General features: G+C 38.1%; 2 protein-coding genes across 4 annotated transcripts in view; both read right to left on the reverse strand.

The window, feature by feature from the left end:
- Nucleotides 1–16,729, reverse strand: part of LOC129564894 (protein disks lost) — a 211,863-nt gene that overhangs the window by 146,152 nt on the left and 48,982 nt on the right. The gene's annotated exons all lie outside the window — the stretch shown is intronic.
- Nucleotides 1–16,729, reverse strand: part of LOC129564895 (brain tumor protein) — a 95,867-nt gene that overhangs the window by 30,238 nt on the left and 48,900 nt on the right. For all 3 annotated transcript variants that reach the window (XR_008687553.1, XR_008687554.1, XM_055439146.1), the window contains one exon: nucleotides 8,491–8,645. The gene's annotated coding sequence lies outside the window, so the exon portion shown is untranslated. The remainder of the gene's footprint in view (nucleotides 1–8,490; nucleotides 8,646–16,729) is intronic.

Below are 16,729 nucleotides of genomic sequence, written 5' to 3' on the forward strand. Positions count from 1 at the left end.
TCTCTCTCTCTCTCTCTCTCTCTCTCTCTCTCTCTCTCTCTCTCTCTTTGTTTCTCGGGGAGATGAGGGCGCAAAGGAAAAAACGATCTCGATTCAATTCCATTAGAGATCGACTAGAAAATGAAACTGATTTTTTTTCGGGGCTTTAAGAAAGAGCAAATACACAATTTAACACACGAGAATAATGCGAGCAGAGAGAGTGAAACATTCAAGTAAGTTTGCTATGGAATTTCATGATTAATGAAATATAATATGTTCATTATAGCCAAAGATGAGGCCCGACCAAAGAAGAGGAAAAAAAACACAAACACACGAGCAACGAGCAAGAAATGTGAAGAATATAAAGGCAATTCAAATTGAATGAAAAACGTGAATGCACAGAATGTATGTGTTGTAGATGCTGTGCAACCAAAATAGACGTGGAAATGAAAATCTAAGTGGAGTGAAAAGAAAAAGAAGAAAAAAACTGAATCAACAACATTTTTTTCTCTCTTGCTTCTCCGTTTTCGGTTCTGTTTGAAAATTTAAAATTAAAGTAAATTTCTTCACGTACATACCTCCATTAAAAATTAAAGGAATAACACGAAGCGACAGTGTGAAGGAAAAGACACGCAGCTAGAGCGTCGTCCATCTAATAAATGAGAATGAGCGAGCGAGCGCGCGCGCTTGAACGAGCGGGAATGGAAGAAAATAAGAGTGCGCGCATGAAATGCAGTGATTCGAGGGCGATCGACAGAGATAGAATTGATACATATTATGAAAGTACTACAAAGAGTACATACTACACACCGACTCCAATGGAATGGGCATACACGATACGAAAGGAAGAAAACTAGAACGAGAAAGAGATGGAGACAAATGAAGAAGAAGAAGAAAACAACAAAAACAATAACAATGTGAACAAGTGCACGACGACGACGATGAGAGACCGACCAACATGAATACACACAGTCAATGTCAGTGCACTGCACTATTACAAATACAATTCTGTTCCGCGGGCGCACTAAAAATTCAACATCAATCAAATTGTAAGTTGCGCTCAGTGTGTGAACTCTGTGAAATGTGAATATTATAGTTTTTTCTCTAGGTTCCTTCTCGTTAGTACGAGCATTTTCTTTCGTTTTGCTCTTTCTCTCTCTCTCCTTGTCTCTTCTCGCACATTACATTATAATTTCAGCATTTTTTCCCGTCTTTACTTTTATTTCAGTTCTCGTTTTTTTTCTCTTCCCCATAGACCATCGTCGTCAATTTTGACTACACGTTATTCTTGCAGCAGCAGCAGCGGCATGTATATCTGTGCTCAGCAATGAGTCTTTATATTCTCATTTAAATGCTTTGAGTGTGTGAACGATCGAATGAAATGCGAGCAAACAGCACAATGAAAAAGTGAGAATAAAAATTGTGTATGTACGTGAAGAGGGCGATACACAACCGAGCTTAGGAGATGAGAGAAGGAAGAGAAAAAAAAATACAAATTATCGAAGTAAAGAAAACATTTTGTTCTTTAAACTCATTTTATAAAAATTTTAATGTTCATCAGAGCATTAAAATTATGTAATTTAATGTGAACGAGTGAGAGGGTAAGAGAGAGAGAAAATGAACAAACTGAGCTATGGATGATGACTCGCTGCTTCATGTATATATATATATATGTATGTATTTCTTTCTGTGTGTAAGTACGCGTGGTTTTAAGTTGATACATGTCTACACGATATTCCATAGAAAATGATCGAAGTTTTCGAGCAAATAACGTAAAAAAAAATCAGCATTGAGAGAGTGTAATCTACAGTAAGTACAATGAACGTCACACGATGATGTGTTTTTTTTTCTTCATTCTTTTTTCTCTTTCTCTCCCTCTCTCTCTCTCTCTCTCTCTCTCTCTCTCTCTCTTCATATCAACGCTGTACGCGATCAAAGAATAAACAAAATGAAAGTCTCACAATTTTGCACCGACAGAAGAGGGAATGTCTGCAAAAGTGGGATTGAAAACAGTTGGTCCATCGCTCGTCGCCGCTTTTATATTCTTTCTTTCTTTTCGTTGAGAAATCGTAAGGCGGTGTTCGTCTCGTATATTGGACATGAATTCTTCTTGTTTCACGATTCTCGTGTAATTTTGTTCTTGATCCTGGTTCAATATTTGCTATGCTTCTATGGGCAAACGGGAAATTGAGCCACATTAGACGATTACGTCGGAGTCAAAGCAGGAATTGCAAAATGTGAAAATTACTGCTCAAGAATGGCACATTCGCTTTTACATTGCTGTATAATAGTACAATTGCAACATTTGGCTATTGTCGCCCCACAAGTAGCTGTTCGCCCTCTTCCTTTATCGCTTCGTTTCTGAGTGAGTGTGTATGTCTGCCACACACTCGTAGAAAGGAAAAAAATGAAAATTTTCCGCTCATTCGTTAAAACTTTTAACTTAATCTCAAACTTCCGACGTTAGCAACGGCAGAAATTGTGGGGGAGGAAATATACTAAGGACTTGCTTCATTATTTCCTCAATCATTTTTTTTTTCATTCTTCTTGTTCGAAGAACGGAAGAATGAGTATCGTCAAAAATATGATACGATGATGAAGCCATGGCAATTCACGTGAATTGCATTAAAAAATCCTTGGCAAGCATAATCAAAGAATCACTTCAGATTCCATTTTTTTCTTGCTGCAATAATTAAATTCAAATCCGATTCGCAATCGTACAAATTTCATGGTTAAATGCACTAAAGCATTAATTAATCGCCGCAAAAGCGCATCGTTTGCTCCAATTATAATTTGGAATTGTTCATTGTTTGAAGATGATTCAGTTTGTTGTTTTCTATTTTGTTTCAGTGCCATCATCATTATTTCGTCGTTGATTCACGTTAGCCATCACAGCCGGGTATTACTTCATTCCATTTTCTTTGTTTGCTTTTCTGCTCGTTTTTTCCTCCATTTCGGTGTTGGCATTGAAACCACTCACTTGAACATGTTTCGGTGTTTTTTTTCTCTATCTATGCGCGGCAAGTTCAAAATCTAGCTTACATCACACGGTCTAACGACCGAAACGCATCGAGGAAATTGTTTGGATACATTTACATGTGAAAAAATGTGGCAAACTTAAAGGCAAAAAAAAAACCCATAGAACGAAGAAATAATGAACGGAAAGTATAAATCGCTGTGATGACTTTCATCTACATGCGGTGAAGAGCAGAAAAAAAGCTAGCTATGCGATTATACTGTACAATGAGAATGATGGCGACAGTATGAGTGCGCGAGAAAGATACATACAGAAGCAAAAAACGCCGCAAAATAACACAAAGAATAAAAGTACAACGTACGAAAGATTATTAATGGTGAACACAAAGTGAATTGTAAGCGCGCGTAGATAAAGTGAAAATAAGGCGAAGGCCAAAGTCGTCATGCATTTTACAATATATTAGTATACACAATACCATTTGCGAGCGATAGTGAAGAGAGAAAAAAAAAGTGCCGGAAAACGGCTCAAATGATGACACCATTAGCATTCTATTGAAAAAATGGAAAGAAAAACATTACGACATAAATCCCATAAAATGGGGAGCAAGCTGACGTTGAACGTTTGTTTGGAGCATTTTTGGCTAGCCGACTGGCTGTTTGGTTTGGAAAGTCTTTTGTTTTCTGTCATTCCAGTAATTCGTTTAGTTTTTTTTTTGCTAAAAAATACATCCTCCAGTACAGGGTTTAAGCTAAAGAAAAAATATTATACAATACCATGTTCAGTGGCGTTGCTACACGATGTGGCTGAGTGACTCAAATGAAAGAGAGAGAGAGAGATAGAGAAAAAATAGCATTTGGTAAATTCTTTTCCACACTGTCCACTTTAATTAAGATTTTGTTCCATTTTCAGTGCGCATTTTTTATCATTGGACACCAGAACACACACACACACACACACGCAAAAACGTTCACTTGATTTTTGCTGCAAGTATTTTGAAAGCAAATAATTTTTTACGGCTATTAAACTTTGCTTGAACATTTTAAACTTCTTAAACTGCAATCCAAACTCGAGCTCTTTTTAGATGCATCAAGAAAATTGTAACAACAACAACACCAAAAGAAAATAGCTGAAGAAAAAGACGGCAACGAAGAAATTTTTCACTTTTTTCTATTCTTTATCATCGTGACGTTACCAAACTGACGCTTCACGATCGAATGCAGTCAATAACAATTGTCGGTGTAATAGCAACGGAACGATTTTTCGACAGAGAATCTTTCAACTTGGAATGAAACAAGTGAGAAAAAAACAACAACACACAGAAACGAAAACGAAACAAAAATTCATAACACAAGTAAACAAAGTGTCGGCTGTATGTACGTATCGTGAGTGAGTGAGTGAGTAAGAGAGAGAGGCAGCAGGCACTGCGTGCATAGTTTACGAATAAAACTAAAAAAGAAAAAGTGAAACAAAATTAAATTTCCGCTTTTGGATCGGAATTGTATCGTTTTTCTGTGTCGAAAAATAGAATCAAACTGTGAAAAAAGATCATGCACACATTCACTCGCTCGCTGGCTAGCATTCGTTTCCAAACAATGTTGATTCTTTTTATAGCATCCAGAGCAAAGTAGTGTGTTGTTGTTTTTATTTTTTTCAATTTGGTCATGTGCGGCTGGAGTTTTGTTTGTTTATAGTTACACTGCTGAGGTACATATTTGGTTCATGCTTTTTCACGAAATGAGTAATTTTGTAATTTATCAATGCTGTTGTTGGCTGGTGCGCTCGTGTTCATGCAACCGCGCACCGCACTCCTATATCCGTCGATCGGTACAACATCAACCGTTCGTTGTAGGTGATATAAACAAACAACATCAGCAGGCGCGCACCACTCCCCGAGCCACACTGCTGCTGGCAAATACAACTGTCGGTGCTCATTCTCATTCTCCGACACTCTTTTCATTTTATAAATGCTGTGCACGGTGCGACGGCAACAAAGTAATTACACAATCATAATTACAATACTTCATGTGATCGTTCCGCTTGCGCATAGATGCAATTTAACGTTTAGCCATTCTAGTGCATTTGATGCACGAACACGCTTAGCACTCATGACGCTGGTGGTGACACGGTTGAAGTGCAGCATGAAGCAAAAAAAAGGAGAAAAAAACACCACCAAACGCGTCCAAACACACAAATGAACAGTCGCCTTTTCTAATCAGTTATCTTCTGTTGAGTGCATGTTTTATGCGTGTGCTTGAGAAGAGAGCAAAAAATGAAAACAGATCGAAAATCTCCATGTGAAGAAGTGGGCGAGAGCGAGGGAAAAAAACCAGCACGCGATTGTGGTGAATGTTGGCATTGGATGCGTGTTGTTCGGCGATATTGTGACACGAAAAGGAGCTTCCGACGATAAAACGGGTCTAATCGGAGAACATGCAGCAGTGTGTGCTTCACAGTCAGACGTGATAACGATTCACTCTCTCAACAGCGATGGTGTTTGTGTATGTAAAATGAACGTGATATGAAGATTGCGTGTTACAGTAAAAGCACTAACATGCCGACGTAATAATGTGGCATAAAAAATAGAGCCGGAGTGAGTGAGAGAGAGGAAAAAAAGCGAACAAATAAAACCACCGAAAACGAATTAGATAAACAACAACAGCAACAGTGCTGTGGGGCGAAGGAAAAAAAATCAAAGTCAATAAAATACGTTCGCCACATACAAAATGGAACCGAACCAAAGTCACCAAATAGAATATTTTACCTACAGCATAAACGAATACAAACATACAGAGATGAAATACTTTTTAAAATGAAAATAACCATATGTAAACAGAGAAAAAACAACAACAACAGCAACGCCGACGAAAATAAGAAGGACCAAAACACACGAAACACTCACGTCTCTTTTGCGAGATTTCGTTCGTAATATTAGCACATCCGAGAGACGGAAGGGAATAGAGCACCAGAGCCCTATGGAAAGACTGCGACCCAAAGAGCAAGCGTGCGAGAGTAGTGCATGACAAATGGTATTGTTGGTCTTGTTCGTCAAAAATCGGTGTGGAGATCGTTGAGTTCGTCGTCGGTAATGTTCGACTGATTCTCGCTCTCATAGTACTGCTGTTGCTGCTGCTGGTATATGTCTACAATAAACATAAACAACGCAAAGCTTTTTGAGCAAGAGAGGGCACGTTGATAAGTATGAGCACACAAAATCGATACGTGCTCTGAAAGCTTGGTATTATTTATGCTTTATTTTCTCACTCGAACAATGATTTTTCACAAAAAAGAGGTTGGAATTCGGTGTTTGGCTTCGATTCGGGATGGTGAACGGAAACGACGACGAGTTGACAATGACAATGATCTGGATTTAGTCGAGAGGAATAAAATAGAAGAATGGCCTCATCAAAATAAAGTAATCGAAGAGAACGTTGCATGAAACTAAAATTAAGCGTCGAACAAAAAAAAGCAAGCCAAGCAACACGGGAAGACAGCAATTGTACGGAGTATGGTCACAATACTTTTGTGAAAAGTGTCGCGTGCACACCGAATGTAAGTTTTGAAAAGGATCTCCGAAATTAAAATACACAGCTATACTGTGTTACATAAACTCATGCTGTCATCATGCCCTTATTTGGCTTAATATTTATCCAATCAATTCGAAAACCTCATCGCAACCGAATCGAATACACACACAACGAGAGCAGCCACCACCACGACAGCTCAAATCCCCAAAGACCAGAGAGCGGCATCAGTGCGGTTATGGTGTGCAATCGATGAAAATCCGTCTGTACCAACCTATTTGGTGCTTGTCTTTCGCTTATACATCCATAGTTATCGAATTGCCCAATTTTTACCTTTGTATATAAGACGACGATGACGACGATGTCGGAAAAAAATAACCGAAGGAAAAACTTGGGTAAAAACATCGACAAAACGCATATTACAATCGCCTTATCTGTGCATATGCTTATCAGTCGGCATTCGATGGTATTGGCGTCGCCTATTTTATTCACAATCTGTCTCAGCTTTCAATGAGCCGAAAAATGCTTGTTGCCGAGGCAAAGTGGCACTCGAATTTTTCGATTCCGTTTTTGTCGATTGAAAAGAGAAGAAGCGGAAAGCCTCTTTTTTTGACAGTTATAAGCCAAGTGTTTTTTTTCTGTTCAATTTTTTCCCTTCTCCTTCGGCTGCTTATTTCGTTGAAACCAAATATTTATTATGATTATTGTTATGACTTCATCATTTGCTTGCTATTTAAATTCAATGCCTAAACCATTATTATGAATCGAATAAAAGCACACCTACTTCACGTACCACTTTTTATTTCGGTTCGGAACGCTCACGCACATTTCGCAAACAGTAATCATGAACGTATTCCTTCAAGATAAAAATCCCTTTCATGTACCAAGCAAAATACAACGAGAAATGAAGATGAAAATAAAAAAAACATACACAACCGATATCACTGCCAATGGAATCATAAGAATTTCACCTACAACATTCTTGAGTCCGTTTTTTTGTCGTTTCTTTCTTCTTTTGCTGCTGATGCTGATGCTGTTGCTGTTGCTGTACACGTTCGATTTGACTCGTTATTCGACAGCGTTCAGCTGAACGCAACGAGACAGGAGGGTGAGAGCGACAAAGCTGTCGCAACAGCTTTCCAAATTGATTTGAATGTGCGTATTTTGGGTTTTCAAAACTGATTATTTACCATTCTATTGCTTCGATTTAATATTTGTTTTCGTTTTTTTTTCCCTGTCGTGTGTGTGTCAGGTTCATGTCAATCGTGTGCACGGTGTGCGTATTTTTGCGAGTTCATTCCCACTGAACGATCCAAATATAACGAAGCGAATGACTTTCATTCATTCACTCGCTCACACTCGCACTCATTCTCCCGACCATTTTTCGTCATTCAATCCGTTGTTTTGGCATTTTTTTGCACTGTTGCTGACTTTCTTTATTTTTATTATTGACTATTACCGTTTTGAGAATTCAATTTAAACGCATACCAAACCCCGAGAAATTCGATGGCACAGCACAACGCGCTTATATTCTCTCTTTCTCTCTCAGTCGATATGCTGCTCTATTCGACGTTGAAATTTTACTTTATGCATTTTATGTTTCAATCGAATCGAGAGTATTACTCACGATATTTTCACCCAAATGGTTGTTGTCGTTTGTCGATTCTTTTGTGCTTGCTTTCGTGCGCGTTGCCTTTGTTGTTATGGTTTTTTTGTTTGTGAAAATGCGTCTCACACATTGCGACAGCATTTCTATTCTTCTTGGCTCTCTCTCTCTCTATATTTTTTTTCTCGACAGACTAAATAATAATGAAATCGACTTGCAGAAGAAGAAAAAGTATACACCATCACCACTAGAATGACTGTAGAGAATCGTTCTATAGCGCGTTTGATTCGATCAACCACAAATTCAATATTGTACAACAGCAACAAAATGAGACCAAAAATCCATCGATAAAATCGTGTGTTTTTTTTTGTTCTTCTTATAGCAACAGATGCGAGAAAGGTACTCACCGAGAAAAAAAATATATAATTTATTTGAAGTGTTATTGGTGTGCCGGAACAATATTGCGATGCTTCTTTAACTTATTGTGGTGCTGCCACATCATTTGGGTGTTCTCAAATTTCCCCAATATAATGGACTGGGCCGATGTGAACAAATCCGAAGCCTGCGAAACAAAGAGAAAAAAAGTTAGATCATAACAGTTTTTGGTGGGGGCGGCGCGCGTGTGAATCCTTCAAGATAATAAGTAACTATATTTGAAATGGTTGTGTGTGTTGTGTTCGATTTTGGGGCAATTACTCGATGTGCGTGCAGAATTTCCGATGAATGCTACTAATAATAATCAGATTGGAGCCAACCATTTGAAACAATATAATCGCATCTCTGTCTCTTTCTCTCTCTGTGTATGTGTGTTTACTGTCGGACGCCCAATGCTATTTCAGGACGGTGTGGGTATATATTTTTTAGAACATAAGTAGCATTATAAATTCGACGAAGCACATTGATTTGGTTTATTCTGTTCGGTTCGATTTTCATTTCTCATTCAATTACGCAGCAGCAACATCCGCCGCCGTCGCCGCGTATCGTTATCATTATCGTCGAAAAGTTGTTGCGCGATTTTTGTGTTCAATCGAAAAACTCGTAAAAACCACTAAAAGAAAGAGCGAAAAAAACAGGCAGCTGAACGAAATAGTAAACACACGCACTGTGTGTGTATGGATGAGGTAATAAATGTTTGTTTCGGTAATTAATTGGCGTTATATTAAAAAAAAAATTACCGAAAAGTGTATAAACATTGTCGTCTCATACCACACCGAATGAAATCGATATCTCCGAGGTGTGTACTGTGTTCAGACAGGCATGAATGTGTGCTATTTCGCATTAATGCTGTTTGGCGAATGCGATGCGACGCATTGAAAATAAATCGCCGAAATTTCGAAGCACTTAAAACATATGCCATCAGTGATTGCACAGGCATACATACACGTCTATTGAATTTATCGCACGTATTTACGATAAATTAGAACGATGCTCACTTAGTGTTGTTTCTTTCTTATGTTTGCCTTTCGTCGTGCCGTGAGTCAGCATAAGAATGTTTCATGAGCGAACTAATTCTCGTACAATGTAATTGATGAACAAAACATACGCGATTTTCTTTGAATTGCTAAGTGTGTGAACGAACGGCAAAAGGAAAAGAGAAAAATACGAGAAAGTAACACGAAACGATTGGCTTAAATAGAAAAGGAAATTTTTCTTCTTCCACAAACAAACAACAACAACAACAACTACAATAAAAAAAAATCTTCGGCTGAACCAGAGCAAATCGAATGATGTAATTCAGTGGCGGTGCGATTATAGTTTCTTATTTCATTGCAAATGCAATCGAAGCTTTGATTTTTTTCTTCGTCTTTCGTTCTGTTGAACATTCGAGTTTGTTATTTTTCTTCTTCTGCTGTTGCTGTTTGTTTGTTCGTTCGTTATTTGTTATTATATTTCATTTTGCTCAGCATTTTGTTTCCGTGTGTATGAGCTATATATATAGCTGCTGTGTCGACCGTAATAAAATGAATACGATTATTAATTGGCTCGCGTGGGCGCGTGAAAACAAGAAATTAGATTTGTTGTTGATATATGTGCAATGCATGCATGGAGAATGGTGGACTGATCTACTGAACTCATAAAACTCATACGCGCGACGGTAATGCGCTCGCTCTCTGCCTCTGCAGTTGGGTTAGTTGTTGGTGTATGCTTTTTTTTCGTGTTCATTTCTATTTCTTTTCATTGGAGCCCATTTCTCCGCGTCACACTGAAGACTGAAGCATTTTTTTTTACACATTGTTTTGCCTTAACACACTTTTAAATTGTTTTGCCCATTTTTATTTACTGTGCGATATGCGTGCATTTTATTGTAGCTCACAAAAGCACCATTTCTCTTTGTTGCTGCCGCCGTCGTCGCTGCGCTCACTCACACTTTTTCTTCTTCTATTTTTTCTGTTAATTTTTGTATTCAGAATTACGCCGCGAGTAGTTAATGGTTCAGTGAGTTGAAAAACGCAACTCGTTTGTTATGTGCAGAATATACTCTATATCATCGCCCATATATTGGTGCTTGTATGTTTCTGAGCTTTTGTTGGTGCTGTGTAACTTTTTTGTTTCTCATTCTCACTGAACAGCATTATTTTTGTACCGCGCATATTTCTGTTTGTAAATTTGTTGAGCTATAAGTTGTTCTCTATGATTTTATTTTGCCATTCTGTTTGTTTCTAGTTGTTATTTCAATGCGAAAAAAAAATCTTCCACTCTCGCCGAACCGATTGAATTAGACATGGTGGCCCTACTGACTAGTTGTTGATAAAACAATTTATTCATAATCACACGTGCATGCAACTTTAAAATAAACATCAACCACATCGAACTAAGAACGGTTTTTCATTAATAGTACGGACGATGTCGATGTTTTTTTTCTCTTCTATTCATGCTTTCGGTTCGGTCTACATCGCACATATCGAGGTTATTTCGGTGTGAGTTGATCATAGCAAAAGAGAGAAGAATGAGCGAGAGAATAAAAAGTTATCAGTTGGGCTACTGTTACCATTTTATTTCATGAGTCCAGATAGAACAAAGTCACAACAATAGAAATATTGTGGTTGATTTTTATCGATGCACTCATTGCCGACACATATTGTTATCGAAAACGTCAGTTGGTCACAATAATAATTTCACCGTATATTCATGTGTGGGTTGTGTGCATGTGTGTGCACAAGTTACAATAGCAATGGCACACGATATAGCAATCTCAGTGTGCGCATATTGCATGCCCATGAATAACAGAGCACGTTCGTGCTGGTTTTTTTCTGCTGCTGCTGCTGCTGCTGTTGAACCGATGACCGAACCCAAAAGGGACATGCACTGCACATACTGTAAATCGAACTATTTCGAAATGTTGTGCCAATGAATAATATTGATATCAAGTATTTAGTGAAGCGACAGATGATTTTCAGCTTTTTTTCTGCAACCCCACACTCTGCGCTTTTGGATAATTTAGTTGTCGGTTTATATGCATCGGTCAGCATCAAAATTTGGCACATTGGTTTTCAAGCTAAAATCTAGTTCAATATTTGTTCAGTTCAGTTCAGTTCAGTTCAGTGCATTTGAAAAATAAGTAAACGAATTGCAGACACGACAACATGAACATGAACACACCAAATGAATCGATAAATATTTGGTAGAAGGTCATTACTGCGTGCAAATGCATTTTATGCCAGCGATTCTGTCATTCGGGCACATTAGCATGAATATTAGTTGCAGCAGTTCATCTGTGAACACTCATTGTGTTGAGCAGTTAATAAACTGTGTGTGTGTGTGTGTGTGTGTGTGTGTGTGTGTGTGTGTGTGTGTGGCCGCTGTTTGTATTTCTCATAAATTTATCAGTTCGAACGTTTGAGCGCTAGAATGCTCGAATTTGATATGGAGTTTTAGATAGACGAGCGTGAGTGCGATGTAGTGGACGCAAACATGTCACACATTTTGATAGAAATTGCTCGTACTAATTTAATTGCTATGCATGGTGGCGCCTCAGAAATTCCGAGAAAAAAAGCAAACACATACGAAATTCAAATGGATGCGATGCCTAAAGGGATGTGCCTATGGGATCCACATTCAAACTGTGCGACAGTTCAAATGTGTCCAATATTGTTTATTTTTTCTCATGCTGACAAAATAAAACAACAGCAAAGACACACTCTGCGAGATCATACAACCACGGAAATCGGTCGATGTCAAGCATATTTTCAACAAATATTCGGCGCTGCTTTTCCACTTCGTAATCTCATTTATCTTTATGTGTTGTTTTTTTTTTTGCTCGGAATTCAAAGGTTTAATCCCAAAAGAATATATGTAGGGGCTAACGATTCTAAATTTATATGCCCTTCATACTTACTATCTCTCTTTATCTCTTGCTCGCTCTCACTCAGTCTCTATCTCGCATTTTCACCTAGTTTCATTATATATATCTACACACCAACTTTTACTACGCGTTTAAGTTTTATGTGTTCCGTGTGCCAAGTTGTCGGAGAAAAAAAAACGAATATCGGCTTATGCAACAACGAGCGGCATCGATTTTTTTCTTTCGACCAATAAACATCAATATTTTCCAATTCCGAATCGCATTATTGTGAACAAACAAACGAAGAAGAAAAAAAAACAGACGTTGGTTTTTGCGTAAAAGCAAATACCGGAACAGACCTGGAAACATTCACATTCAACCATCGGATTAGAAGATCCAAGTGACTGGAAGATATGATAGTGAACGCGAAACTGTATTTCATGATGTTTATTGCCATTCATTTTTACAACGCAGAAAGAAAAAATATTTTTTTTCCCTTCTGATTCCCGGCGAATTTGTTGTCTGCAAATATCGATGCAATAACCAGTATGTATAGAAGCTTCAGCCCTAGAGCTCAATATCGAAAAAAACAAACTGTGATCTAAGGATCAAAATGGAAGTGGTTGAATTCGTGAGATTCGTGGGATGGTAATGATTTTAACTGGATACACATACGAAATCCGTCTCGATTAGAGCACGGGCGGTTTTTCTCTCTCTCAGCCTATTTCGAGGATAGTAAAGCGCGGAATCAAATTCATTCGGGGAAATGAAAGCGCGAAAAAAGGGTAAGAAAATTTACATTATTGAAGCGGCACTGAAGACGATATATATTTCGTCTGAAAATGTATTTGTATACACATGTGTATATTATCCGTTTGATGTATGAACCGGTTGTAAAAAAAAGCTTATCAAATACATCGTTCATCTCACGGTGGTGTGCGTGCGCGATTACGGAGGTTATCGTATTTCAAAGTGCGGTAAAAGCACTTTTTTCAGCGCCCTTCAATGTGCTACATGCATTCTTTGTGTGCTTGGCTTGGCCTAGCCTGTTCGATGTATACCATCATGACTCTGTGAATATGTCGGTTTTATGCGTTACCGAAGTGAATGTGAGAAAACCTAAGTATTTCAGATTACTTATTCAATCCCATCGCCATAGCACATACACAAACCTCCTACACATACACGTTATACTCCACTCAAGCGTAATAGTACATTCAAGCCATTTTACGAAACGAAAACGAACATAAAACAAATAAATAAAACTTAAATCCCTGAAAATTTTCGTTGAAAGGCGAAATAGCGTATGTTTTTTCCGAACATTGAGAGTTCAGTTCGTTGTGATATTGTGCGAAATGTTTCGAACGTAAACAACAGGATCAGCAGCCAGTCGATAGAGTACATTCCTTATTTTCGTTCACTCACTCATTCATTCTATCGCGTACGCATTGGAAACAAAACGAAATATATTTGATGTACACACACAGAGAGAGAGAGAGAGAAAACCGTGTAAATTTGATGTGCGTTGAGGGGCATTTTACTGTTTTGTTTTACTTAGCTTAAAGCTATTGAATGGAAATGAAAAAGAAGCAATCACAACAGCGTTTACTTATTGAAGCCACCGACACATACCAAGAGAGAGAGAGAGAGAGAGAGAGAGAGAGAGAGAGCGAGAAAATGCCAAGCAACGGTAAAAATGGTGAAACAATAACAATGGGAATGGATGCGAGATAGCTATGGTGATGGTGGTGGCAGTGGTGTTTGCAATATGGTTTGATTGACAATCGAATTGAGGATTTTGAATTGGCATCAGCAGCGCGAGCATCGGAAAGAAAATTGAAATGCGCATATTTTGTGATTTTTACTAGACATTTTTTGGTCAAAGTTTAAATAAACATCCATTAGTGAGGTGCTTTAAAGCAACTGCGAGGTAGAGAGTTTATGTGGCTCGGGTGCGCTATACAAATATAAACACACTCACAAAAAGTCTTTGCTATTGCAATAAAAACCAAACGAAACGAAAATTCGAAAAAAGGTAAACAGAATCGATGATGAAAATGTATGTAGGTGACTACTAGGAAGCCATGTCGGGAATGGCCGAAAATGAATGTGGCAAAAATCCTTCCGATGATTTAAATATGCCCAACTAAATTTGCATATACTTAACGGATGGCTGCGCTGCTCCATACATTTCGACAAATTCAGAAAATATTCATACGTGTACTGATTGTGCCGGGGCTGACAGAAAATGGAACAAATGTTGATGGAAATAAAATAAAGAATGAAGGACAAAATTGTATCTGAGTTTGATGTTGTTGCTAGAGATTTGCCTGCGATGTGTGTTCATTTTTTTTTACTCTCTCACACTCTTCGTCGACTGGCAGTCATTCCAATGAGCATCCATATATGCCAAGTGAACAACTCACTTGATCCCGGTCATGAGATTACCATAAGCTCGTCTCACACCCAGCCAAATACACCAACAACTGTGGAAAGGGCGCATGGGGTGCAGGAGCGAGTGTGAGTGAAAGAACGACGAAAAAAGCGCCCAAAAATACATCAAATTACATTAAAACCGAATGCCACATATGCACACGTACGCAGCACGTAAAAAGGCAAGACAAAACGGCACAAAACGAAACGAAACGAAAGGTTAACTGTGGCGCATTTGTTTTATAGTATACAGTGCGGCAGTACTGTGTATTTACTTGTGAATAGATTTATAGAATCGACCGACGAACAACTTCTTTCACTTCTCTTTCTCTCTCCCTCTCCGTGTGTTTTTTTTTATCCATTCAAACTGATCGTCGCTTAGTACGACGTTTTATGCCGTCACGAACCCAAACCACGCATACGGGACGCCATTGCTACGTGCCAAATAAAATTCCAGCAAATTTATTTCAATTATCGTAAATAAACTTTTATCCAACGCCATGGAACATTCGTATTAAAAAAAAAATTCGAGTCTTGATGGTTCGGATCGAAGTGACGTTGTGTTTGTGTGCGTTTCTAGCTGATAGAGCCGAACTGGTATACCTTTTAAAATGCAACCAATTTCGAATGCTAACAAAAATCTCATCGCAAAATGAAATCAACGACAACAGCAGCAGCAGCATCAACAGTGCATCGGCGAGTGAAAAGCGGTGAATGAAAATTGCGCGTTAAAATCGATAAAACAAGGAAATCCCAAAATAGAATTAATGAATGGAAATGACGAAAACACAGCATGGAATTTTTATTGATGCATCGAATGTTTTGCGTACTCGTTTAATTTATTCAATTTAACGTTGGCACGTTGTATATTGGAGTGGCAACGGCAAACAGCAGCAGCATCAGCAGCGAGAACGAAATGCGAGCATCGATGAGAGGAATCTGTCATTGATGTACTGTGCTATTGCGAGCAGGCAAAGTCCGACCGAACGTTTTTATTTATAGTTCGTTGAGTGGAAATGCTCAATCAAAAAAATGCTGTGCCATTTTTTTGCACATCCTTTTTAGCTGCTATTTCCATTCGATATGATTAGAGTCTAACAAAAGACTTGAATTAGTTCGATTCAGCTTTGATTAAGGCCTTTTGTCTGTGTATGACTGTGTGTGTGCGCATGCCGCTGTATTCGGCAATTCAACTGCCAATATTTCCGCTCAGAGACATATCAATATTAACGATCCCAAATGCAGAACTTTTCCACCCGACGAATCTTTTTTTCTCTCTCTCTCTGTTCGACTTAAAACTCTCCAATACTTAATATTCATTCACTCTCGATCTGAGAATTTGCCACAACTGAAAAATCGCTGTACTCGATTTAAGCTTTTCGCCTTTTTTTCCTCTTCCTTTTTCATTTCTTTTTTATTGTGCATTGTGTTTGTTGATTGTCTCCTTGGAAAAGTTTTTAGATTAATTTTGTTGACAGCAGTGGAATTCAATACTTTCTTTTAAATAAAAAATAGATCGAGAGTAAGAGAGAGAGAGAGATGCTTGAGTTGACTTAGAGGCAGCTCAAAAAAATGCATATATGAAATACACCGAATATATATTGAGCCATGCAAATGAAAAATCATTTTTTCTCTCTCGTCCGCTTTTCATCTCCAAATAAATTATAAATGCGTCCATTCGGAATACTGCTATTAAATTCAAAGAGCTTTTCATATGTATAAATACATGCATCTATATATTCTTTTTTATTTGTATCCATGAATATTTATAAAAGTTATGCAAAATCCGTGAATGGATTCGATGTGATTTACGTTGATCAATCAATGTGAGCATGGGCACACTTACACAAACACACATACGCAGCATGAAAATGGCTTTCGGGTGAGAGAGAGAGAGAGAGAGAGAGAGAGAGAGAGAGAGAGAGAGAGAG

Source organism: Sitodiplosis mosellana, unplaced genomic scaffold, assembly GCF_009176505.1.
Source record: "Sitodiplosis mosellana isolate CC-2019 unplaced genomic scaffold, AAFC_SMos_1.0 Smas_scaffold_2, whole genome shotgun sequence".
Lineage (NCBI taxonomy): Eukaryota > Metazoa > Arthropoda > Insecta > Diptera > Cecidomyiidae > Sitodiplosis > Sitodiplosis mosellana.